The 27,334-nt window shown below is 40.0% G+C and overlaps 1 protein-coding gene and 1 non-coding gene across 3 annotated transcripts in view; both read right to left on the reverse strand.

Moving 5' to 3' along the window:
• The window catches only part of LOC126194845 (protein YIPF6), an 83,329-nt gene that overhangs the window by 19,283 nt on the left and 36,712 nt on the right, over positions 1-27,334 (reverse strand). Inside the window, exon 6 of one of the 2 annotated variants that reach the window (XR_007538511.1) lies at positions 320-444. The exons of the other annotated variant lie outside the window; for it this stretch is intronic. The gene's annotated coding sequence lies outside the window, so the exon portion shown is untranslated. The remainder of the gene's footprint in view (positions 1-319; positions 445-27,334) is intronic. 2 annotated transcript variants of the gene reach the window in all.
• On the reverse strand, positions 13,348-13,420 carry Trnaa-agc (transfer RNA alanine (anticodon AGC)). Its single transcript has one exon. It is a non-coding gene; the product is annotated as a tRNA-Ala (tRNA).

A 27,334-nucleotide genomic window follows, 5' to 3' on the forward strand; every position in this document is an offset into this window, starting at 1 on the left:
AACTGTGCTGTTATAATTAGCTCAGGAAGGTCTTATTATTATATTTTCTCACACAGAATGGGTGAGAATGTGCATTTAATTTATGAATGCATTCATCAAATCGGTTTCAACATCTAACTTACTGCAAGCAATGTATGTAATTTCCTGACTCTATTCTATGACATGCATAAAAGCAGTCACAAGCAGAAGAAAAATCTAATTACTGAAAAAAGAACTTTGCCAGGGAAACTGTCCTAGTTCTATGTGCCAATCATTTATAGCATGCCTTTGTACTACACTATAAAGCATGTGTCATTACAGGCAATAACAATCCACACACCTGACGACACTGCTTTCTCGAGGTAAAGAAGTGAGGACAGTGTGGTAGTAAAGCCATGCATACAATATCTGCTGACGGAAAGCCTTTCTATACAGGATTGTTTCCATTTATGAAACCCCACATTCCTGAAAAAATTAACTATGTAAATATTCAATGCATTTATTGAACCAGTTTTTGTTCCCAAAAGAAGGAAACTGAAAGAAATCCTCTCTAGTAGTTAAAATATTAATAAATTTAAATGTTTTTGTTTTGCGGTGAATCATACGCAGAAATACATGCCAAAATGATAATTCTGCTCTGGTAAAGAGTTGGAAGAAAGATATAGTTATAGCAGGAGCAGCATTTTCAAATGGAGAGCTATTTTAGCTTGCTAGCAAGTGGTAAATGAGGAATGGAACTAGACTCCATCACTATCAATGTGATAAATCAATACTACAACTTGCAACAGTAGTAAGTCAAACCACAATTTTGCAGTTTTGTAACAGTCTATTTTACTAATGAGCATTGTTCATGAGCATTATAGTTTCATCTGATAACTTATCCACTGCAGAAATTTGATTAATGTTTCCTACTCTGTTGGATGTAAATTTTTCTGCTTGCATGTTCAATAAGTTTCTATAGAAAAACAAGAATAATTGTGCAGTGAAACTGAGTAACAATGCTGGTACAAGGAAAAATCTTGATGGGGTATTATTAACAAAAGATGTGTCATTTACATTGCTCAATAATCATTCACTTTGGGCCTTTGTCCCACTTCAACATGGGGTCGGCCTTGTTATACTATGGATGCGGCGACGTTAGTATCAGAGGGTGGCCGGATGCCATTCCTGTCGCCAAACTGTAAACATCCCCCCCCCGGGGCCAAATTAGTGTACACCAGCTGTCTGCGTCTAGTGTAAGCCATGAAATAATGCAAACATTTTTTTAAAATGTCTGCGAGTTGTGTAACTAAGGCGGGATGTGGGGACCAGACCAGTATTTACCTAGTGGGATGTGGAAAACCACCTAAAAACCACATCCAGGCTGGCCAGCATGCCTGCCCTCATCATTAATATGCCGGGCAGATTCGATCCGGGGCCGGCATGCCTACCCGAATCCAGGACGCAGCACATCAGCGCTGTCGGCTAACCTGGCGGGTTCCATTGCTCGATAATGCTATGCAAAATCAGGCAACATTGCAAAGAATATTAGTAGAGATAAGCAGTCATCTACATACAACACTTTGATGTGAGATATTTTCCCAAGTATACTCAAGACAGGATTAGTGGGAATCTTGTCATTGTTTGAAACACTGCCAAGAGGCAGCAACACTGTATTTCATAATGCCTTAGTGTAGAAATGTGTTTTAAAGTTTATGTGCACAAAATGTCAGTGGCTTCTTCTAGTAAGAATCACGTGCTAACTGATGTGTTGAATGTTTGTATCTCCATCAGACTTTCTGCTCTCTCCTACAACAGCTGTTGCTACATATCACACTGTAAAATAGCTTTGTTAAAGACATTTTAGAAGAAAACATTTTATACAATTTCTGATACTGCATAATTGTACTTTTCTGATAGATTTTACAAAAACATTACAGTGCATTTATGAAAATACCTTTGATGGTGAAAAAAAGGTGTTATACCTGAATCACAAAGTAATTAACAGATATGGAAAGGGACAATGTTATCAGTTCACCATTACCCACATGAGCAATAAGGCCGCAGTAGCAACAGCTTTGCAGTTCACTACTGAATTCCTTTTGCCCTTTAACCTGCAGAGTTGAGTTCACCTTGCAGGCACATAATACCCTTATCACTATTCTGTTCACATTCACTATTGGCAGCAGACATTCTTTCACACATTATAAAACAAGTCAACACAAAGAAACAAAGCAGATGACAAAAATGAATGCTATGGTAGCTATTTTGAAAATGGATAACTACAAATCACGTTGTTATATTGATCTGGGAATAACAACAAATATTCAGTGTACTGTTTTCCTTCCACTGTTAGTTTCATATAACTAGATAGAAACTGTCAGTGTACTCATTGATGCTGGAGTATTACACTCCAGCTATTGCACTCCAACAGGAAACAGACTAATTACAATGGGGATGGTCACTTGATGGCAGGAGGGAAAGTGGCCTCTACACTCACTACCTATGATCTGGTAGGAGCAAAGGAGGTGAGTGTGGTTTACTATCTGGATTAGTAAATCAGCTAGCACCTTGTGAATAAGACCTATCACCAACCAAAGTACAATGGTAAGTCAACACTGTTGTAAATTTGGGAATTTGTAAGTTAATAGCAAAATCAGGGAAGCCACATAACTTCAGTGGTGTTAAGTAATTTTCATACTGTTTCTTCTAAGACACTTCAATATGTGCCCACTCAAAGTCAGCAAACAGGAGAGAATGCGTAGTAATATGAAAACTAACCTACAAGAGTCACACAGAAGTTGGCCATGACAACAAAAATAGTTTTCTAACACAGTGCGTAGGGCTGGAATCTTCATGAGGATTGATGAATACAAATCATGGGAATGTTAGCCTAAGAAACTCAATAGCATTCATTGTGAAGAAACTGTCTTAACACTTCAAGGTCCAGACACTTAGAAAAATTTTGGGTCCATAAAATGAGCCATTTATGTAATTATTTAAAATGTTACTGGTACATCTGTGCTTGATACATCTTAACAAGGCAATACATATTTCAAAACACGAAGCTTCAATGTTTATTTTTCATCTTTATTGTAGTTCTCTGACACATTACATATTTTACAATGACAACAGAAAGTATAATTTTCCTTTTTCTTTACAAAAAAAGTGTGAGGTGAGTTCTTGAGCACTTTGGCACGTAACTGAATTTTGAGTGGTTAAGCCTGAAGTTTTCTGGCATGCAGAGAGGTCATTGCAATCTTGGCAATACCAGCTCATTTCCTTTCTGCTTGCTTTGTCAGTAGATTATTTTGTCTCCTCTGAATGAATACTGCAAAACCATGTCCTGCTGCTTCTCAGTTGCAGGAATTTTCTCAGGAAAGTGTCATCCTACTACCCTACTGCTGATGGTTGCACTAGGGACAATTTCTTGAGCCAGTGTTGTGACTTTCTGGAAGAGTTCTTCACCAATTTGGCAACAAAAGTGGAAGAATGGAAGCTTTTCTTCTCGAAGGGATTTTTAGTCTCATAATACAGAACAAAAGCATTTGTTGCAGCAATTATTAACATGTGGGAGAATAGTTTTATCGATATCTTCATTTCTTTCCTCTTAAATGTATAACAACAGATCATCTGATCACTTCTATCAACCGCTGTTTTGTACACATTATAGTTCAGAAAAGCATCTGGTTTTGACTTGATCTTGACACTATCCTCTGTACAAAGAGAAATATCAGAGGCTGTCTTTTTGTATAAATAGGAAAGGCAGAGTACATCCCTTTTGTCCTTTTACTTCAAACGAAACAGGTGATTTCCTTCACTGATGCAGACTTGTGCCTTCTGAATTTCTTCAAAACAACATTTTCTTTTGGCATTTCCTTCTGATTTGGTGTGCAGCATGGTCTTTACCCAAACAATCAACAAGAAACCTCTGAAAGAATGGTAATATGAAATTGTCTTTTGGCCCTTTTCCAGTGTACACTTCAAATCCAAGAACATTGCCAATCTTAGAATCACACAGAAAATATTTATATTCCACACTTGTCTCACTTGTTTTTCATGCATACTCAAAATACCACTTGCCTACAAAATTCACACATGCTTTTATCAATGGTGAGGTTTTTGTGTGGGTAAAGTGCCTTTTAAAATTCTTATCATAAATGATCGAAAGAAGGCCTGATTTTATGCATGGTATCATGCTGAGGTTGATCTCTTGAAAGTCGGTTGCACCCTGTCTTCAGTTTGTCATAAACCAAATTTGCATACCTGTCAATTTCTGATTTAACGAGTTTCACCACAGAGCAGGGAAATAATTTAAAACACATCCTGCAGAATGGCTCTTTCACAAACTAATGCTCGTACTCCACTTATTCCTGAGAACTGTGGCACAGCAGGCTGCAGGTCCTCGTATGTCGAGCCTAATCTAGCGTCAGTTGCCTTTTTTTGAGATCGCTGCAGAAGACTGTGTTACAGATTATGTATTTTGTTGATTGCTGTATCTTGGAAGAACAGCAGGTGTGTCATCAGGTTCCTCTGTAAAAGAGATGAGATGAAGACAAATAGAACACAGCAAAGTTGTAATTGTAGCAGCAGTATCTGTAGCAATGGTATTATGGAACAAAAGTTCTAGCAGACTGAAGCTTACCTGAATATGAATCTTCTTCAGATTGTTACCACTCAGATATTCCTCACTTTGAGCCAGCATCAATAAATTCTTCTTCTAAAGCTTCCAAATTTTTTTGATAACTCAATAGATGTAACACATTTGTGGCAGAATTACAGCCAATGGCAAACCCAATGAGAAAATCAGCGAATCTCATGACAACGCAAGCACACAAAAGCTCAGTCTGTCACAACAGCAGCGCTTACATCCACTACTGCTTCTTCCGAAGTAATTCTATAAACTGACAAAAGATGGCAGCACCTGCCAAGTGAGACATCCATGTGTTGCTCTCACGTGAACCCAGCCCAGTTCTCGATTGATAGGAAGCTCGCAGATCAAGAAATATTGTGGCCCATGATACATTTGGGTGGGGCCCTTTGAGCGAGTTGTGTTCTTAAAATACCATACACAGATCACAATATTGTGGTCCAACAACACTACAACACAAGATCTGAGTGCTGCTGTAACAGAGTGCTGAAGGTCTATGTTTGGTGTAGCAAGCTACTAGTAATTAAGTAATGAACAAGTGTTTACAAATAATATAATCCTGCTACATACAAATCATTAAACAATCTACAGCAAAAGCAGGGTCAAACCAACGGGTTATTGTTTATGGCACTACTGTAAATTGGTTTTAGCATGAAATGGGAGATACGATACTGCGTGAAGAGTTTGACAGAGCACTGAAAGACCTGAGTCGAAACAAGGCCCCCGGAGTAGACAACATTCCATTGGAACTACTGACGGCCTTGGGAGAGCCAGTCCTGACAAAACTCTACCATCTGGTGAGCAAGATGTATGAGACAGGTGAAATACCCTCAGACTTCAAGAAGAATATAATAATTCCAATCCCAAAGAAAGCAGGTGTTGACAGATGTGAGAATTACCAAACAATCAGTTTAATAAGCCACAGCTGCAAAATACTAACACGAATTCTTTACAGACGAATGGAAAAACTAGTAGAAGCCGACCTCGGGGAAGATCAGTTTGGATTCCGTAGAAATACTGGAACACGTGAGGCAATACTGACCTTACGACTTATCTTAGAAGAAAGATTATGGAAAGGGAAACCTACGTTCCTAGCATTTGTAGACTTAGAGAAAGCTTTTGACAACATTGACTGGAATACTCTTTCAAATTCTAAAGGTGGCAGGGGTAAAATACAGGGAGCGAAAGGCTATTTACAATTTGTACAGAAACCAGATGGCAGTTATAAGAGTCGAGGGACATGAAAGGGAAGCAGTGGTTGGGAAGGGAGTAAGACAGGGTTGTAGCCTCTTCCCGATGTTATTCAATCTGTATATTGAGCAAGCAGTAAAGGAAACAAAAGAAAAATTCGGAGTAGGTATTAAAATCCATGGAGAAGAAATAAAAACTTTGAGACTTCCTGGCAGATTAAAACTGTGTGCCCGACCGAGACTCGAGCACTTGCCCGCGAAAGGCAAAGGTCCCGAGTTCGAGTCTCGGTCGGGCACACAGTTTTAATCTGCCAGGAAGTTTCATATCAGCGCACACTCCGCTGCAGAGTGAAAATCTCATTCTAAAAACTTTGAGGTTTGCCGATGACATTGTAATTGTGTCAGAGACAGCAAAGGACTTGGAAGAGCAGTTGAACGGAATGGATGGTGTCTTGAAGGGAGGATATAAGATGAACATCAACAAAAGCAAAACGAGGATAATGGAATGTAGTCGAATTAAGTCGGGTGATGTTGAGGGTATTGGATTAGGAAATGAGACACTTAAAGTAGTAAAGGAGTTTTGCTATTTGGGGAGCAAAATAACTGATGATGGTCGAAGTAGAGAGGATATAAAATGTAGACTGGCAATGGCAAGGAAAGCGTTTCTGAAGAAGAGAAATTTGTTAACATCGAGTATAGATTTAAGTGTCAGGAAGTCATTTCTGAAAGTATTTGTATGGAGTGTAGCCATGTATGGAAGTGATACATGGACGGTAAATAGTTTGGACAAGAAGAGAATAGAAGCTTTCGAAATGTGGTGCTACAGAAGAATGCTGAAATTTAGATGGGTAGATCACATAACTAATGAGGAGGTACTGAATAGGATTGGGGAGAAGAGGAGTTTGTGGCACAACTTGACCAGAAGAAGGGATCGGTTGGTAGGACATGTTCTGAGGCACCAAGGGATCACCAATTTAGTATTGGAGGGCAGCGTGGAGGGTAAAAATCGTAGGGGGAGACCAAGAGATGAATACACTAAGCAGATTCAGAAGGATGTAGGTTGCAGTAGGTACTGGGAGATGAAGAAGCTTGCACAGGATAGAGTAGCATGGAGAGCTGCATCAAACCAGTCTCAGGACTGAAGACCACAACAACAACAACGACAACAACAACATGACATATAATAAATAACAGAGTTTAATTGCTCCTCATAAATTATTAATAATTAGGAATAAAAGAAAATGGGTTATAATTAAGAGTTGAGAAAAATCCCTTTCCTGGAGACGTGTTTTTATTACAATTTTACTTTGCTTTTATTTGCTCTTGGCAAAGCAAATCCTTTGATTATTTCAATGAAGTCATGTTTAGCATCTGTGTCATTTCTATTGACAAGATACCCAATTTGACAGTCTATTTTTGCCCACATTCAAGCTCGAGTAGATTTCAGTCATCCTTATCTCACTGTAACTGCATTCATAAGACACATCCACAAGGGTAAGATGAACAGGCACAACAAAACTGCTAGTTCAATAAGATTTGAAACAGTTCAATAAGATTTGAAACAAGAACAGTGACTAGCAAAGAAACTTAAAGAGTTTTGATGTTTCCACCTGTCTTAAGAGTTTCATTCACATTACAACAACAACAACAAAAAAACCTAATATGCGTAAGTATGGCTTCCTTCCAGTGGTCTTAAGACACCAAATGCTTGAGCAATGCAGTTGATGACCAATGGCAGACCACACACATGTTTACACAATGGTTAAATTATATGAGTATGTCTGTCTATAGACACAAGAATTAACAACATCCTTAATATTATTAATCAGTCACAGAAGACTTATTCCCAGTTTTTTTTTTTTTTTTTATCTGCATTGCAGATCATACCAACTGAAACTTGGGAGACATGAAAGAACTGGTTAGAGTGGCAAGTAAATTACATCTCTCTCCATTTTTTCTGCTTGCTTCCTTAACCATCATATTTCACTCCAATTCTGTCAGCAGAAATTGGAAGCATTGGGTCAAATAGTATATTTGGTTCAGCATATGAATTCCAACTTTTTATATCTTACAATACCAACGCAAAATAGCACCAAAAACTTTTTTCTTCAATATAAGCAAGCTGTGCAATCAGCAGTTTTGTGAACCAAGGGCACTGTTGCCACATAAAACATATCAGCGATTGCTGCCTGTTTGAAAACAGTCATTTTATTATGGTGCCACATGAAAGAAATAATGCTGTGACAATAGTGTGCATATACTGTCATGAGTTGAGGGAAAGTGCAACCTTCACCTGTCTCTCCACTCTTTCAGTAGGGCATGATAGTTCAATGAAGTGTTCCTACCACACTGTTGTTATTGTTTCATTATGTTCCATTTATATTACTCATGACATCCATGGTAGTCACATCATTCTATTACTGAGATTAGAGCAAGTAGTGGTTTAGTTTAGGCATTAAGGACATTAAAGGTGAACTGGTATCTAAGTTGGAGAGGAATATCTTGGTCCCCATACAGAGACTAACTTCCTGCAGGAAGTGCCATTCACTTGGTCAGGTCAGTGGGAGAGAATTACATAGGCCAATACCATTACCAGTGACAGGTCTTAAAAACACAGCTATGCTACCAGGCTGTTCTTGCTTCCACACTGGCTGCCTACCTTAATGTATACTAGGGAATGAAGTACATGACTCTTCATTGGCTGCAGACTTGATTGGATCAGTTGCTGTGCTTTATATTAACATTGTGTGCTGTATCCCCAGGAATGAGATAGACACCATACTGGAACTCTGGTATTTCTCACTGATGGTAGCCCATCTCTACTTAATTGTTGATATTTTTAAATTGTGTGCTTGTCTTGTACTTTCTTGGAAAAAAAAAAAAAAAAAAAGTATCTTCATAACTAAAAGTGAAACTTACGAGGAGACCACATGGCAATCAGATTTTTGTAAATTATTATATTTATCGTGTATGAAGTTCAGAAAACAAATATCAGTCTGGCAAACCAGTTCATCCAATACAAAAAAAATTCACAAGAAAACCATATTTGAAGTTTTCTGAGCAAACTGAAAACTACAAAGTAAGTTCCATTTTTCAGTGGGTTGTGAAGCTCTTTGGTAGAATGCTTGCCTGCTAGGCAGGAAGGCTAGACTCAGTTCTCAGCGAAAAGGAATTTTTAAACAATGTTGCACGTTCTATGAGGATTTCCATGAAGTGTAAAATGTGTAAAGATGGCAGGAAATGAGTAGTGAGTCAGACTGGTAATTGCTGGTTTGAGTCTAGTTTAAGTCATAAATTCTTTCTTTTTTTTTCATTCAGTTTGAATGCCTACATTATTTAACCTTTTCGACCCTCTGGCTACAACTGTGTATGTTAACTTTTACTGTGTCATCTGCAACATAAGTATTTTTTTCCAGTGGAAACCAGAGGTACACATTTGTGAATGTTCAGTCTTTTCATCATGTGCAAGTACTGCCAACTGTTGGGCATCACTATGGAAATACCAGTAAGGCAATACCGCAGAGTGCAGAAGCTCGTAACAGTGTGCAGCATCTCGTGACTATCAGAATGCACAGATGTCATTGGTCCACTATATTCTGTGGCATAACTGAATATTGTTATTAGACAGGATGTTTATAAATGAATATTGGGGTTTTAATGCTTTATAATATTTATTTTATTAAACTTACAGTTATAAATGATATGTCAAATGAAAGAGCAACTCAAACAGCTTTATGAAGAACCTTATTAAATGTTCAATATGAGCACAATTTGTCACACGGCACACATCAAGTCTATAGCCGAGTTCTTCCCAAACGTTGTAAGTGTGTCTTCAGTGATTGTAGCAACAGCTGCTTCAATTCGGATTCTTAATTCAGGGAGGTCTGCTGGTAGAAGAGGCACGTACACACAATCCTCGATGAAGCCCCAAAGGAAAAAATCACATGGCATTAGGTCGGGTGAATGTGGAGGTCATACAAAGCAAGCCCTGTCATTGGGCACCTTGCGGCCTATCCAGCACTTGGGTACAGTGAAGTTCAACCAATCACGTACTTCACTATGCCAGAGCTCACATTGAAAATTTATAAGGTGCTTGGTAAAACTGTTTGAGTTGCTCTTTCATTTGACATATCATTTATAACTGTAAGTTTAATGTAATAAATATTATAAAGCGTTAAAACTCCAATATTCATTTATAAAAACCCTGTACAATGGAAAATCCAGGCTGGAATGTAACAACATCATTCCTTCCCTGTTCCCATTCCAGCATGACACAGCCCTCTATTCCACCAGTGCACCCAGTCTTTTTACTTCTCTCCTTTCCTGCTACACCCCTCGCCCTCACCACCACCGTCTGTCTAATCTCCCGACTGCACCTAGCTGCCCACCCCTCTCTCCACCTTATCCCTGCATGCTCCCAAGCAGCACTTTACTGTCTTCCACCCCTAACCTGTTATCCCTCCCCCTGCCTGCCCCAGCCTCCTCCTTACCCCCACCCAGTTGCCTCTACCATCATGCACTGCTGCTGTTCATAGTCTGGCTTCAGCTGCCAGAGACTGTGGTCGTGTGTGTGTGTGTGTGTGTGTGTGTGTGTGTGTTTTTGGTCGGTTTTGGACAAAGGCTTTGTTGGCCGAAAGCTTATTTTGTGACAGTTTTTTGTTGTGGCTATCTGCGACTCAGCATCTCCGTTATACGGTGAGAAGCAACTATCCTTTCATTATATTGGACAAAATAAGGTAATTGGATACATAAAAGGAAAAAATCTACTCACCAAGCGGTGGCAGACTTACTGTCCAGCAAGTCTCCCCTTACATGCAGTTCTGGACGACTTTCCCAAAATCTACCTCTTTTTCCTAGAAATCTTCAGTCCTTTTCCTTCATGCCTTTCCCTCCCCATCAACCCTTCTGTCTGAAGAAGGAGCCACTGGCTGTGAAAGCTTGCCTCATTATAATCTTTTATGTGTGTGTTCTGCTGCCGTTTGGTAAGTAGTTTTCTTTTTTTTATCTATCCAATTACCTTATTTTGTCAAAAATTGATTGCTTTCATACTACTGAATATTGTTATCGTTATTTTGCATGGTAATTATTGAGTGATCATTTACTATTTATTACAATAGAGAATATTTTGTAATTAGTTATTTTAGTCCATAAAAAAAGCCAAGAGAACAAAATATGTTTTTTTGAAACCAAGTACATATTTTTGTATGAATCTTGCATCTAAAATCATTTTAAAAAATTACCTAAGAGCACTACCACAAATTACCTAAGAGCATTATCACATAAGTAAAAATTTCCTTTCTTCCAGAAAAAATTTGGGTCTGAAAGGATTAAATACAAAATTCATCAAGTATATGTTATTAATACATATCTAATGGTAATTTTTATGAAAAATGTATGTTCATATTTCTAATTATGTATCATGCACAACAGCCCTGTTTTCATTATGCAAATACAAAATTCTTAATTACATCTCTTCTACAAATGACTGTTAATAAAGACTGTTTAAATAAAAAAACATCATAAATCATTTTTTTCGTCTTTCTGTATTTTATGCTTCATGGATAAAATGTGCATCTTTGTTTAAAAATTTACTGCAGCCAGAAATTGAACCCAGACTTCCCTCTTGGTAGATGAACATTCTACCACTGAGCCACATGGTCCACCAGAAAAGATGCTTGGAAAACTTCAAGGTTGATTTTCTCCCAAGAAATTTTGAGAGCTGCATCTAACTGCTTTGGGTGATTGATATTTGTGTTCTGAGCTTCTCATACCACAAAAATAAAAATCTGAATATCGTGTTGTCTCCTTCTTAGCAAAAGTGGGGACAAGCAATAGTATATTATATACTGTGTGCATTATGGTTCCAGAGATCCTTAAATTTACTGATGTTACAATGTTATTCCATTGAAGAGCAAACAGTGGTAGGACACTCTGGTATCTGTGGTATTCAATAAATTTTGTAGACTCATTACATCATGAGGAGCTGACACCTCGTTTGTCCTGGAAATGGTGGATGTACTAAAGGTTTATATCACTAGTGTAGTAACTTCATGGTGAACTGCTGCAAGTATATACAGGTAAGATGAACTATCTGATCCATAAACCACCATATGTTTTTCACCAACTGCAACAAAATAATACAGGGGCTCACAAAACTACAATAAATGAAGAGTGAATGAGAATGCCTTCGGTCACAAATTTTTTTTGGGTTTCATTCCATCACATGATGTTTTTCAGACCCTATGGATCCATCACCAGAGGCAAATGAATTTAATACATTATTTACTTCTGCTTTTGAATAAGGTGATGTGAAATGTATGTTCCAAAAGATCAAGCAATGATAAAAATGTTCTTTCTGGATCTTTAGTAACATACATTTCACATCATCCCTCTCAAGACCTGAAGTAAATAATGTATTAAAATGATTTGCACCTGATGATGGATCCACATGGTCTGAAATGTATCTTGTGATTTAATAAAATACAAATATTTGTGACTGAAGGCATCATTATTCGGATTTCCAGTGTATTTAATACAGTCACATCCACAATTGCAAAACATGGAGAAAACTAGATGCACCACATGGGTTTTGCATGCTCCCCAAATCAACTAGATGCAACACATGGGTTTCGCATGCTCCCCAACTCCTGTGACTGATGTAATTTAAAATGAGTCTTATGGGGGACAGCAATTTAAGAACCACCAGGTGTGGCAACTACGTAAGTTTAGGATAAAAAATGATACCATGGACACAATTCTTTAAATTTAAAATCACGTCTCTCACTATAATTTCTGGAGGATTAAAAGAAAGTGAACTGTTTAAAAGAACAAATTTTCAGCACAAAAATTTAAAATTAATGTTTTTTGGCCATTCCTGTAGCATTGTAATTGTAAGTCGTTACTAGTGTGTTGTTACTGGAAGGTCGGAGTACAAATCTGATGAGTCATTCACTTATCAACAACAATGAATGGGGGTCTTTATTGAGGACGTCATTGGAAAAGGAATGGTCATTTAAAAAAATAAAAAAATAAAAAAAAAAATAAAAAATAAATAAATAAAAAACAGGATGAAGTCTCATGAAGCAAACTTGGTGAAACTGTCCTAAGGATAATATCTCACCAAGTAGTATCATAAGCCATCTCAGTATTCAAAAAGATACCTATTATAGGAAAACCTGTTTTGTTGCCACCTTTAACAATGTAAGATAACCAACAGTGCAATTATGATATATCTCATGAACTCACATTGAAAGTAATTAAACGGCTATTAGGTTTCTAAGGTCTAGAATAGGCAGGAGTTGCCCAAGGCAAGGAAGGACAGGGCACACCCTGTGTAATATCAAAAAGAGAGGACCATTATTCAAACGTAAGGGCATGATGTTACCGCCTTAACACTGCACGGCGACTGACCTCATAGAATCCGATGGATATGTTGTTTCAAGATAAACGTTGTCCAGAAGGTCTTATAATTATATTTTTCCCTGAGACATTTAAGTCTCTTCCTTATCTATGATAATGACTGAAGCAGAAGAAATGAATTAAAATTTGTGCTGCGGCCAGGACTCAAACCTGGGCCTTCTTGCTTGCTAGGCAGAAGTGCTAACCATTTCACCACCACAGCACACTATGGTTAACATTGCTGCACGAACTATCCAACTTGAGTAAGCTGAGTAACAATGTAAGGGAAAATAATCAGGAGATATGAATTGAAGTTTGTGTTGGGGAGGGCACTCAACTTGGGTAGTTCGTGCAGCAATGTTAACAATAGTGCTGTGGTGGTGTAATGGTTAGCATTTCTGCCTAGCAAACAAGAAGACCTGTGTTCGAAGTCCCAGCTGCAGCACAAATTTTATTTCATTTCTTCTGCTTCAATCATTGTCCAGAAGGCTTGGGCAGAGTGGCCTTTTTTGTTGGAGACCGACTGTATGTGTACCTGTGATGTGTCTTCACCGAAGGGAACATCTAGAGTGGAGTCGTCAGCATGGCCCTGGGCAGTCAAAGTGGGCCAATGTTGCTTTCACAGATGAGTCCTAATTTTGTCTGGAGAGTGATCCTTGACACATTCACATCTGGAGGGAGCAGTGACAGGCATGTTGGCCGCTGTGACTGAGCGAAACCGGCGTGATAGCTGAGTACGAGTATGATTAGAGTAGAACATTGAACTTGATTTCAGGACCCAAACATTATGGAAAGAGACCGATATCAAGGAGGATTGCTAATGTTGTAGGCAGGGATTATGTCGACCACATGAATACCCCTTCATGAAATTGTATGAGTGTATCGGAAAGGTTTAAATGTTGTCAGGTATCATTACGAGATCTAGGGACCTCAGGTGTGTTTGTTGCAAAGTGGTGTGAACCCAGACTTTGTATTGATGGATGATAATGATCAATCTCATAGAGCAAGAACGGTTTATGTTTTATTGGAGACAGAAGATATTGCACGCATGGCATGGCCTGCATGCTCTCCCAATTTGAATCCCATAGAGCATATCTGGGGTGCACTAGGAAGATGGGTTGCTTCATTTCAACACCCACCAACCACTCTCCAAGGCTTATGAGCAGCTCTCCAGGAAGAATGGGCGTTATTGCCTCAACATGAGACTGATTATGTAATCCACAGCACGGCCCGTTGTTTTCAGGTCTGTATTGCTGCCAGAAGTGGTCACATCACATACTGAACACATTAACCCATTGTTGGAATGTGTTTGCAAATATGTTAAGTTGGAAAAAACTAAGAACATTTTTGCCTATCGTTATGCAAATTGCAGCAGTTTATGTTGTCTGTTTTTTACATTGTTTCTACTTTACTATCACCTGTTTATATTGTTTTGTGGCAAAATAAACACAACCTTGCAAAATTTCTGCTCTCTCTCTCTCTCTCTCTCTCTCTCTCTCTCTCTCTCTCCCCCTCCTTCCCTCCCTCCCTCCATTGGCTTATCCTCCCCTCTCAGACTATCTCCACCTCCTCCCCCCTCTCTGACAATCTCTTCTTCCCACCTATCTCTCTGTACATCTCCTCCTTTCCCCTCTCTCCCTGTCCATTTCCTCCTGCTTCCATCTCTCTTTCCACCACCTCCTGACCCTCTACCCCTACTCATCCTTCTTGCACCCCTCCTTCTGCCCACCTCATCAACCTTTCCAGAGCCATGCCCATCTGCGCGTGTAGTGCTTGCTAAACAGGAAGATAAAGAAGACTGATACTGTTCCCACAACACGCTTGCTGTGCAGGGCAGCCTACCTGTTGGGGACTGAAAAACTATTTATCGACCCAGACACGTAAGCTACTCTGTAAAGCATGTCTACAGGGTGTTGCAAAAAGGTACGGCCAAACTTTCAGGAAACATTCCTCACAAACAAATAAAGAAAAGATGTTATGTGGACATGTGTCCAGAAACGCTTAATTTCCATGTTAGAGCTCATTTTAGTTTCGTCCACCTACGCTCAATGGAGCACGTTATCGTGATTTCATACGGGATACTCTACCTGTGCTGCTAGAACATGTGCCTTTACAAGTATGACACAACATGTGGTTCATGCGCGATGGAGCTCCTGTACATTTCAGTCGAAGTGTTCGTACGCTTCTCAACAACAGATTCGGTGACCGATGGATTGGTAGAGGCGGACCAATTCCATGGCCTCCACGCTCTCCTGACCTCAACCCTCTTGACTTTCATTTATGCGGGCATTTGAAAGCTCTTGTCTACGCAACCCCGATACCAAATGTACAGACTCTTCGTGCTTGTATTGTGGACGGCTGTGATACAATACGCCATTCTCCAGGACTGCATCAGGGATTCCATGTGACGGAGGGTGGATGCATGTATCCTCGCTAACGGAGGACATTTTGAACTTTTCCTGTAACAAAGTGTTTGAACCCACGCTGGTACGTTCTGTTGCTGTGTGTTTCCATTCCATGATTAATGTGATTTGAAGAGAAGTAACAAAATGAGCTCTAACATGGAAAGTAAGCGTTTCCGGACACATGTCCACATAATATATTTTCTTTCTTTGTGTGTGAGGAATGTTTCCTGAAAGTTTGGCCGTACCTTTTTGTAACACCCTGTATAAGGCAGGCCGATACTACTCATGACACACCTGCCACGCTGGGCAGCCTATATGGCACAGACTGAAAATACATGTTTCTGCCCCCACCTCTGCTCTTATCGGCGATAACAAGTTATTAATAACACAGTGTTGATACTTGTCAAGTTTTATGTTGGTGTGCCTAATTTGGTTGAATTACTATTTTTATCCCCCCCCCCCCCCATGACACACAGGCCTTGCTGTTGGTGGGGAGGCAAGCGTGCCTCAGCGATACAGACAGCCGTACCGTAGGTGCAACCACAACGGAGGGGTATCTGTTGAGAGGTCAGACAAATGTGTGGTTCCTGAAGAGGGGCAGCAGCCTTTTCAGCAGTTGCAGGGGCAACAGTCTGGATGATTCACTGATCTGGCCTTGTAAAACTAAAACAAACAGCCTTGCTGTGCTGGTACTGCGAATGGCTGAAAGCAAGGGGAAACTATAGCCGTAACTTTTCCCGAAGACATGCAGCTTTACTGTATGGTTAAAGGATGATGGCGTCCTCTTGGGTAAAATATTCCCCCATTCGGCTCTCCGGGCGCGGACTAATCAAGAGGACGTCATTATCAGGAGAAAGAAAACTAGCGTTCTACGGATTGGAACGTGGAATGTCAGATCCCTTAAACGGGCAGGTAGGTTAGAAAATTTAAAAAGGGAAATGGATAGGTTAAAGTTAGATATAGTGGGAATTAGCGAAGTTCGGTGGCAGGAGGAACAAGACTTTTGGTCAGGTGAATACAGGGTTATAAATACAAAGTCAAATAGGGGTAATGCAGGAGTAGGTTTAATAATGAATAAGAAAATAGGAGTGCGGGTAAGCTACTACAAACAGCATAGTGAACACATTATTGTGGTCAATATAGACATGAAGCCCACACCTACTACAGTAGTACTAGTTTAGATGCCAACTAGCTCTGCAGATGGCGAAGAAATTGAAGAAATGTATGATGAAATAAAAAAAATTATTTAGATAGTGAAGGGAGAAAAAAATTTAATAGTCATGGGTGACTGGAATTCGATAGTAGGAAAAGGGAGAGAAGGAAACATAGTAGGTGAATAACGATTGGGGGTAAGAAATGAAAGAGGAAGCCGTCTGGTTGAATTTTGCACAGAGCATAACTTAATCATAGCTAACACTTGGTTCAAGAATCATAAAAGAAGGTTGTATACATGGAAGAAGCCTGGAGATACTGACGGGTTTCAGATAGATTATATAATTGTAAGACAGAGATTTAGGCACCAGGTTTTAAATTGTAATACATTTCCAGGGGCAGATGTGGACTCTGACCACAATCTATTGGTTATGAACTGTAGATTAAAACTGAAGAAACTGCAAAAAGGGTGGAATTTTAGGAGATGGGACCAGAATAAACTGACTAAACCAGAGGTTGTACAGAGTTTCAGGGAGAGTATAAGGGAACAATTGACAACAATGGGGGAAAGAAATACAGTAGAAGAAGAATGGGTAGCTTTGAGGGATGAAGTAGTAAAGGCAGCAGCGGCTCAAGTAGGTAAAAAGACGAGGGCTAGTAGAAATCCTTGGGTAACAGAAGAAATATTGAATGTAATTGATGAAAGGAGAAAATATAAAAAGGCAGTAAATGAAGCAGGCAAAAAGGAATACAAATGTCTCAAAAATGAGATAGACAGGAAGTGCAAAATGGCTAAGCAGGGATGGCTAGAGGACAAATGTAAGGATGTAGAGGCTTACCTTACTACGGGTAAGATAGATACTTCCTACAGGAAAATTAAAGAGACCTTTGGATAAAAGAGAACCACTTGTATGAATATCAAGAGCTCAGATGGAAACCCAGTTCTAAGCAAACAAGGGAAAGGAGAAAGAAGGAAGGAGTATATGGAGGGTCTATACAAGGGTGATGTATTTGAGGACAATATTATGGAAATGGAAGAGGATGTACATGAAGATGAAATGGGAGATACGATACTGTGTGAAGAGTTTCACAGAGCACTGAAACACCTAAGTCGAAACAAGGCCCCGGGAGTAGACAACATTCCATTAGAACTACTGACAGCCTTGGGAGAGCCAGTCCTGACAAAACTCTACCATCTGGTGAGCAAAATGTATGAGACAGGCGAAATACCCTCAGACTTCAAGAAGAATATAATAATTCCAATACCAAAGAAAGCAGGTGTTGACAGATGCGAAAATTCCCGAACTATCAGTTTAATAATTCACAGCTGCAAAATACTAATGCGATTTCTCTACAGACGAATGGAACAACTGGTAGAAGCTGACCTTGTGGAAGGTCAGTTTGGATTCCATAGAAATATTGGAACACGTGAGGCAATACTGACCCTACGGCTTACCTTAGAAGCTAGATTAAGAAAAGGCAAACCTACATTTCTAGCATTTGTAGACTTAGAGAAAGCTTTTGACAACATTGACTGGTATACCCTCTTTCAAATTCTGAAGGTGGCAGGGGCAAAATACAGGGAGCGAAAGGCTATTTACAATTGGTACAGAAACCAGATGGCAGTTATAAGAGTCGAGGGACATGAAAGGGAAGCAGTGGTTGGGAAGGGATTGAGACAGGGTTGTAGCCTCTCCCCAATTTTATTCAATCTGTATATTGAGCAAGCAGTAAAGGAAACAAAAGAAAAATTCAGAGTAGGTATTAAAATCCGTGGAGAAGAAATAAAAACATTGAGGTTCGCTGATGACATTGTAATTCTGTCAGAGACAGCAAAGGACTTGGAAGAGCAGTTGAACGGAATGGACAGTGTCTTGAAGGGAGGATATAAGATGAACATCAACAAAAGCAAAATGAGGATAATGGAATGTAGTCGAGTCAACTCGGGTGATGCTGAGGGAATTACATTAGGAAATGAGACACTTAAGGTAGTAAAGGAGTTTTGCTATTAGGGGAGCAAAATAACTGATGATGGTCGAAGTAGAGAGGATATAAAATGTAGACTGGCAATGGCGAGGAAAGCATTTCTGAAGAAGAGAAATTTGTTAACATCGAGTACAGATTTAACTGTCAGGATGTCGTTTCTGAAAGTATTTGTATGGAGTGTAGCCATGTATGGAAGTGAAACATGGACGATAAGTAGTTTGGACAAGAAGAGAATAGAAGCTTTCGAAATGTGGTGCCACAGAAGAACCCTGAAGATTAGATGGGTAGATCATATAACTAATGAGGAGGTATTGAATAGGATTGGGGAGAAGAGAAGTTTGTGGCACAACTTGACTGGAAGAAGGGATCGGTTGGTAGGACATGTTCTGAGGCATCAAGGGATCACCAATTTAGTATTGGAGGGCAGCGTGGAGGGTAAAAATCGTAGAGGGAGACCAAGAGATGAATACACTAAGCAGATTCGGAAGGATGTAGGTTGCAGTAAGTACTGGGAGATGAAGAATCTTGCACAGGATAGAGTAGCATGGAGAGCTGCGTCAAATCAGTCTCAGGACTGAAGACCACAACAACTACAACAACTATTTTTATTTGCATAAGCAACAAGCCATAGCTGTTAGAACTTCATTAATACCATAAGTAAGCAGTCCAGTCTCATTGTTGTGGATCACAAATTTACATGGACTTAGAAGGAAGTAAAATTTCCGTGCGCAAAAAGAATTTAAACTTTCCTATATATAACTTACTGATAACACATTGTTACTTCTTAGCTTCCAATCATGAAATTCACAATAAGGTATTAAAACCTGATGACCTAAATCTAAATGAGATGATTTCCACTATGCATTCAAAACAATTCAGACAACCAGCCGAATTCAAGGAACATCCCACGTTTAATAATCAAACCAAATATCCCCTAGCATAAGACATGCCTAAATGCTACAGCTTTTGATGCCCATCACTGTGTTGTTTGTCAATGTTATCCAAAACTGCTACTCACCATGTAGTGGAGATGCTGAGTCGCAGATAGGCACAACAGAAAGACTCTCACAATTAATGCCTTTGGCCATTAAGGCCTTTGTCAACAATAAATACACACACACACACAAACACACACAAAAATCACAACTCACACACACAAATGTAGTCTCAGGCAACTGAAAATGGTGGTTTCAGTTGCCTGAGACTGCAGTTGTGTGTGTGTGTGTGTGTGTGTGTGTGTGTGTGTGAGAGAGAGAGAGAGAGAGAGAGAGAGAGAGAGAGTGCTCATGCGTGTGCACCTATGTCTGTCTATTGTTCATGAAGGCTTTAATGGCCAAAAGCTATAATTGTGAGAGTCTTTTTGTTGTGCCTATCTGTGACTCAGCATCTCTGCTATATGGTGAGTAGCAGCTTTCCTTATCATAATATTGTTACACTCCAGCCTCAATTTTCCATTGTTTGATTTTCGTCCAAATCTGCAGTAGAATCACTTCCTGCCAACAACTCTAATCAACTGTAGTGCCAAAGAAACTGGTATAGGCATGTGGATACAAATACAGAGATATGTAAACAAGTAGAATGCGGCACTGCAGTCAGAAACGCCTATATAAGACAAAAAGTGTCTGGCGTAGTTGTTAGATTGGTTACTGCTGCTACAATGGTAAGTTATCAAGATTTAAGTGAGTTTGAACATGGTGCTATAGTCAGCGCACGAGCGATGGGACACAGTATCTCCGAGGTAGCGATGAAGTGAGGATTTTCCCATACAACCATTTCACGAATGTACTGTGAGTATCAGGAATCCAGTCAAACTTCAAATCTCCGACATCGCTGCACCCAGAAAAAGATCCTGCAAGAATGGGACCAACAACAACTGAAGAGAATTGTTCAGCGTGACAGAAGTGCAACCCTGCCACAAATTGCTGCAGATTTCAGTACAGGTCCATCAGCATGTATCAGCGTTTGAACCATTCAACAAAACATCATCAATAAGGGCTTTTGGAGCCAAGGCCCACTCATGTACTCCTGATGACTGTGCGACACAAAGCTTTAGCCTCATCTGGGCCCGTCAACACCGAAATTGGTCTGTTGATGACTGGAAACATGTTGCCTGGTCAGACGAGTCTCATTCCAAATTGTATCGAGTGGATGGACATGTACGGGCATGGAGACAACCTCATGAATCCAGGGACCCAGCATGTCAGCACTGGACTGTTCAAGCTGGTGGAGGCTCAGTAATGGTGTAGGGCAGGGGCGGGCAGGAATCCTGCACGTGTGCGGTGCACACGTGCAGGTGTTCTGCATGCACACAGGGGCAAGTTGGCCACCCGCTTATCTCCCCTCCCCACCATACCTTCTGTCCGCTCCTTCCTCTGCAATGCGTTTTGTTTCCTAGCTTGCTTTATTGCATGAAGGAATAAGATTAGGAGTGCTTGAAAGATATCCTGGTTTGAAAGAGTACCTATTACCTACGATACGTTTCATTTAATTATCTGAGGTGGAGTGGAACAAAATAAGGTTAGTAGGAGTGCTTGAAAGATGTCATGTTTTGAAAGAGTACCTATTACCTATGATACGATTTACTTAATTATCATAGGTGGAGTGGAACAAAATTTCTACATACAGACAAACACAAACAGTTACTTAAATTTTCATCACTGATGTTTGCTGTTAACCGACACTTCCTAATTCAGCAAATGGTTTTCCTGCTCTCGCTATATTAAGCGCAATCTTATAACTTGCACATACCGCTGGGCTATTATTGTTGTCGTCCTGAAAAATTGAAAACAGTGCTCCATAAAATGTTAAATCAGTTAGATGAGAGACATGACGAATTGAAGTCGCAGATCTCTCGCGACCACAGCAACTATGACAGATTCATTTACTATCGTCAGATCGCTCTTCTTAAGCTCAGTCAATTTCCCCATCTGCTCAGAATCCGACAATAAATTGTACTCGGCCTTGTGAAATTTGTTATAATGGCCTTCAATACTAAACTTCCGCTGACCAGCGAGAATACTGCCACATATTAAACATTTCGAATTTTCACGTTTTTGCACAGAGAAAAAATGATTCTCCCATTACTTTTTAAAATATAGCAAATTTCCACTTCTCCGTTTCCTTGTTTCACTCTGCATTTTCCGGTTCTTGAAATACAACGTTCACTACGTAGTGATCGCTACGCATCAACGTCCGCAGCTTAGCCTGGCACTACACTGCCGCAACCTGCCTGCTGTCGCCGCTGCCCCAGTCGACGATTGCACGTGAGCAGCACACGTGCAGCGCTGTGCGCTCATGAGCCGCGTGCAACGTTTGCCTGCCCCTGGTGTAGGGCATGTGCAGTTGGAGTGATATGGGACCCTTGGTACACCTAGATACGACTGACAGGTGACATGTACATAAGCATCTTGTCTGATCACCAGCAACCAATCATGTCCATTGTGCATTCCAACGGACTTGGGCAATTCCAACAGGACAATGCAACACCCCAATGTCCAAAATTGCTACAGTGTGGTTCCAGGAACACTCTTCTGAGTTTAAACACTTTCACTGGCCACCAAACTCCCCAGACTTGAACATTATTGAGCATATCTGGGATGCTTTGCAACATGCTGTTCAGAAGAAATCTCCACCCTCTCATCCTCTTATGGATTTATGGACAGCCCTGCAGGATTCATGGTATCAATTCCCTCCAGCACTACTTCAGACATCAGTCAAGTCCACACTGTGTCATGCTGCAGCACTTCTGCATGCTCGCGGGGCCCCTACACGATATTAGGCAGGTGTACCAGCTTCTTTGGCTCTTCAGCGTACATGCATGCTATCATCATGTTTGATGTGTTTCAGAAAACTCACTCGGGCTGATTAGCCATGTCTCTGTGAACTTGTATGTTTCAGAAAACTCACTCAGGCTGATTAGCCACATCTCTGGGAACTTGACCAACTTAAAATGGAAATATGTCATTAAGGTTTGTTAAAACTTGAAAAACCAACCACACAACTGTCTGTGTCCTCCGTCTTTTAGCTCAATGAGTTGCAATTAGCATGTAGTCCCCCTCCACAAAACCTAACAATAGGAAGTTTAATTTCAAGCAGTAATTGAGACTTTGCTTTCTGAAACTTCTTATCAATTTATCTAACTTTCAAATTTTCTGTTGTTGCCATCAACATAGCTGATCAGTCACACATACAACCAACAAATCCCCATAAAAGGTCAAGTTGAGGTAGAATCTTTCAACAAGTAGTCAGTACAAACCCATTTTCTGTTCCAAGCAGCTCTTCAGCTGAGAATACTTTTATTCTAGGTGCATTTGCTGCTGTCAGGAAACTGATAATTTATAGACCATAAATTCCCACCAATATTTTGCCTTGGATCAACCTGTCCAAATAACTTTGAAGCTCACATAATATTTTCTACAGAACTCAGTTCCATATTTCTACCTACACCAACATATCCTGTTTGCATGCTGAACGACTGTCAAATTGGAATTACACAGGCTGCAAAATGAAAGTGTTACAGAATCAGTAACAATCCAATGAACAGTCAACTCCATTAGTAACAGTTCAAACCTATGCCAATTTCAGATCAACCATGAAGGCCTAATCACAAATAGACATTTATCCTATTCCTCATCTGGAAGAACAAAATATTAAGGATGGGGGAGAGGGAGGGGCAGACTTGGCTAACAATTACCTTCAATTACTATGCAACTGTTACACCAGTACCTTTCCAAGTTAATGTCAACGGCCTGCAGCCAGATAATGCTAGCAGGCAGCTCACCACATTCTGCTGCCTGTGACATAAAAATGCCTGAGCTGGCAAGGTGAAAGCCTCCACTCTGCCAAGTGCACATTACCACATTCTGGGCCCTGTCAACTGTTGCTGGACTTGGACATGAGTGAAAGAAATACCTTTTCACAATAAATCTAAGGTGGGCCAGTATAAATGCAGGCCACCCAGACCCAACAGCATCTGTTGTTGAATGCTACCAAGACCAAGAAGTAACCCACACCTGCTGTAGACCTAATATGGGCCATACACTCTAAAGTACAACTAAATGCTGCCTTGTTATCCCCATGTCTAAGGACTGCGCCTAGCCCTGACACTGCCAAGACCTGAACTGGAACATTTTAACTGGAGACTACTGCTGGTTGATGTCAACTGACTCAAGGTTGCCTTCCAGGGGTCCTCAGTTTGTTGTCCATGCTTGGTTGCCCGTTGTACTTGACCTGCTACAAGCTGATGGCTGGTCTCTACATCTATGCCTAATGGCATCGTCAGTCCACACCCAAGGTTTCTGCCGCTCTGCACCTACTGATTGCAGGCCTGATGCAGCTCTAGACTAACAGAGGTGCAGACACTGCTCCTTTGCTACAGCAGCCTTTCCCAGCCTGATGACCACCTCCTACGGCCAAATGCTTAGCTCGGCAAGCATCTGTGCCCGGGATCCTCGCATGCCACTAGGACTCTGTCCAGACCGACAGTATGAATTCTGCTGAATAAATCATGTTGCCATTACTACCACCTTTATCATTCAGCGACCTCCAGCTATGAGGCCAGTAACTCTTGGACCATCCTGAACTAAATACAATGAAGCTGTTGTGACTCGCCAATCATTCAAAGTGCTGCCGTGCAATTACGTGCGTCCTCTACGTGCGGCGCTGTCTGCCAGCCATGCAGCAGCTGCGCCACCTAAGCGGCCAGCCGAGCAGCAGCCGCTAGACTGGGACTCAGTGCTCATTCGAATGCTAATGTGTTCACATGTCTTGCTTGTCAACTTACTCTGTGACTTATATGTGTTGTGTCGTTCTGAAATACATTTGTTAAACTTGACGTTATAACACTATCTCAGTTACATAGCTGTATTCTGCTATTAATGCGTATGACTGTGAGTGTACTGAGAGTAGTGCCATGCATATGTTTTTTTCAATTGGCCACCAACTGTACCAATGTGGGCCAGCCACTGGAGGCCACCTGTGGGAGGTGAGGCACGCAGTGCGGCGCAGTCTACCGGAGACTCACATATATATATACATGCGGAGCAGTGCAGACTGTCTCTCTCTACATTATTCTAGTTTGTATCGGTCATATCAGTGTGCTGTGACTTGTGGATTCCTGAGAGGCTATTTTCACTATAGTTCAGAGGTATGAATAAAGTGATATTTGTGTGACTTGGATTGGTTTTGTGTATTACTTGGTTACTACATACATAATTTGCAAACATTTAGAAAACGTTGTCTCACCTGTACTTGAAATTGCACTAGACACAGACATATGGAATACACTAATTTTTTCCCTTAGGAAGTGGTGGTGTCAAGAAGGGCATCTGGCCACCCACTACCACAAACAGTGCCAATCCAAAATAAAATGCAGACCCTGTGAGGACATGAGACAAGGCCAGGAAGAAGAAGAAGAAGAAGAAGAAGAAGAAGAAGAAGAAGGTTTCACATCAGATAGTCAGCAAATTAATAAAAAAAACACTGATCTTACCTTACACAATAGTGCACAACTGTTTTTATAATCTGTAATTTCTTGTCTACAGCATAACGTAAGTTGTATATTCTTTCTTTCCACATGTGTGCTGTACATATATAAGCATTGTCTCTCATCTATTTAAAAAATTATACATCCCCACCATATTATCTATTAACATTGGTAGTGTCAGATATGCTTGATAACAGCCCAACATAAAGGCTGAAACCAGTTATGTGGACTTAATAAAGTTCTAATTAAACAACTGGAGAGGCTTTTGATTAACTGAACAACAGTTGTGGAAACAGCATCTTCCAAACTTGGAGAAACTAATACCTGCAGACTGTGTCAGGACAGTATGAGTATTCTTGGATGTAGCCATTGTTGGAATTGCTAAGGAACCAGTTAGTAGATGAAGGACTCATTTCACCAGATGTCATGACTTTGACAAAGAATTTAAAAGTTCTACTGGATCACCAGAAGAGCTATTTTGTCTTTTTTTTAAATGCAGGATATTTTAAGAAGTTTTTGAAGGTTGTTTCATTACAATTGTAGAAATAAGAGTGAGTCCCTTGATATTTTAGAAAGAATTTTTTATATCTGTAAACTCATCCACTGGTTTTGTTGGTGATCAAAGAAACATGGACAGTTCTTACTTATTGACTGCTAGAGTAATTAAAGTTTGTCCAGACAGCTATTTGTACAGATTTTGCGATCACCAACAATCCCACAGTATTCAAAGTATAAGCTAGGACCTACTGCATAAACATGAATGAGCAATAGTTGCTGAGGGCTAAAGTCTGTCAACTATTTCTATTCCAGCTGAAGATTTAAAAATTGCGGAAAACTGTGTTCCACGTAATATGCTTCTCCTTTCTCAGTAAGCATCTAATCTGCTCTGACATGAAAGGACTTGACAAAATAACTTGCACATCATAATTAACAGTCTAAAGTTTCATTTCATGAACTTCTGCAAGACATGACATGGCATGGCCATTAGCCTTAACTTTATTTCTACTAGTTGCTTCCTGGGGTCCACATTTTACTTATTTTTGTTAATATAGCTTAATGTGAAATACATTCAGTGCTACCTACCAAGTCAAGGTTTCTAAATTACTAGAGATAATGAATATAAAGCCATTAAGACACTTTTTTACACAGGTATTGTATCCAAGTAATGACCAAGAGGTAAAAAAAATTGTAAGTATGCGCTTACAGATTCTCAGTGATATACAATTACTAACTAGTAAAAAACATAGGATTTAATATCCACAAATGACACGTTATAACAACATTGCTAGAATCTGTTACAGCATTCAGAATTTTACCTCTCAATTGGATATATTCTGTGAAGGGGCAATGTGCGGTTTCTATGTCTTACTTTGAGGCAGACCTAATGGCTCATTTTTCAAATCTCGCATATAATCCTCATGGAAGAAACAGTGTGAGCATATCCTTGCATAACGAACATTTATTTTAGGCTCTCATTTACGCCAAGATACCATAATGCACTGAACAGTAACTCATAACATCCCAAGTAGGTATAGCGAAAAAGTAATAATTATAACACAAACAATGGCCATACCCACATACTAAACAAGCATTACTTGCAGACTGTAGGTAGCGACTTTGTGCTGCCTGCTGCCCTCTCTCCCCAGTGACATCATTGCACAAAGCCCTGGCTGATTGAGTTTCGTGTGGAAAGCCATAATACACCTCCCTGATTAAATACAACTAATGAAGCTGCAGCTTTTGCCAAAGCAAGAGATTTCTTTCTGATTTCCTTGGTTAAATTATGCAAGCACAATCATGAATAATATTAAACTTATAGTGATAGTTTATTGTGAATATTATTGTGTCTTTTGTTAATGTATAGACTCAGTCCACATCTCTTAAGGATCACCTTCATGGCAAGATCTGGGAGTGGAACATGAAGGAAGAATGTATAAATGAGTGAATAAATGAATGAAACAATGGAAAATCCAAGATGGAGTAATGACAATATTATGAAAAAGATAGATTGCTACTCACCGTATAGCAGAGATGCTGAGTCGCAGATACGCACAAGAGAAAGACTTTCGCGTCAAAAAGGCCTTCATCCGAATTAGAGGTCTTGGTAGCC

Source organism: Schistocerca nitens, chromosome 7 (assembly GCF_023898315.1).
Source record: "Schistocerca nitens isolate TAMUIC-IGC-003100 chromosome 7, iqSchNite1.1, whole genome shotgun sequence".
NCBI lineage: Eukaryota > Metazoa > Arthropoda > Insecta > Orthoptera > Acrididae > Schistocerca > Schistocerca nitens.